Raw genomic sequence first — 877 nt, forward strand, 5'->3', positions numbered from 1 at the left:
TTTAAAAATATGAAAGCCTTGGCCGGACTCGGTGGCTCATGCTTATAATCCCAGCCTCGGTGACAAGAGTGAAACTCTGTCTCAGAAAGAAAAAAAAAAAAAACAGGAGGTAAGAAGAAGAAATTTGGAGAAATGAGGCCATCAGAGAGGATAAGAGGATGAAAATACTCATCAGAACATAAAGCTTTGGTCTCCAGGCTTCCCCAGGCCAAAGGTGGGGGATATCAATTAATCCACCACCGTCTTGGTGGCCGTCAGACTGAGAAACAGTTCATCTACTAAGTGTGGGGGAAAAAAGCTATTGCACATGATCCTCATGTTTCTCTACAGCCACAATCACCGTTTCGGTTGATTTAAGGTGAAAAATATTTGAATGTTGACAAGCTAATTGTCAGATGATTACAGCAGAAATTGGTTTTCATTTTTTAAACTGATAAGAACATGTTTGTGATTTTGACAAGCGTGGTAAACAAACAAAATGGTGATTTATGTTGCTCAAATGAGAATAAAATTTATTTCACAAATTACTGATATTTCTAACATATACAGTTTAATTGTTCATTCTGGAAAAACAGGGGAAAGGGTATACGCTATCCAAGCACAGGCTTCCATGTAGAGCTCAGCCCACCATGACATGGGGATCCCCCCAGCTCACACCCACCATGACACGGTGATGCGCCCCAGCTCTCACCCACCATGACATGGGGATAACCTCCCCAGCTCTCACCCACTATGACATGGGGATACCCCCTCAGTTCTCATCCACCATGACATGGGGATACCCCTCAGCTCTCACCCACCATGACATGGGGATACCCCCCAGCCCTCACCCACCATGACATGGGGATACCCCCCAGCTCTCACCCACCATGACATG

Source organism: Mandrillus leucophaeus, unplaced genomic scaffold (assembly GCF_000951045.1).
Source record: "Mandrillus leucophaeus isolate KB7577 unplaced genomic scaffold, Mleu.le_1.0 Scaffold9, whole genome shotgun sequence".
NCBI classification, from domain to species: Eukaryota; Metazoa; Chordata; class Mammalia; order Primates; family Cercopithecidae; genus Mandrillus; species Mandrillus leucophaeus.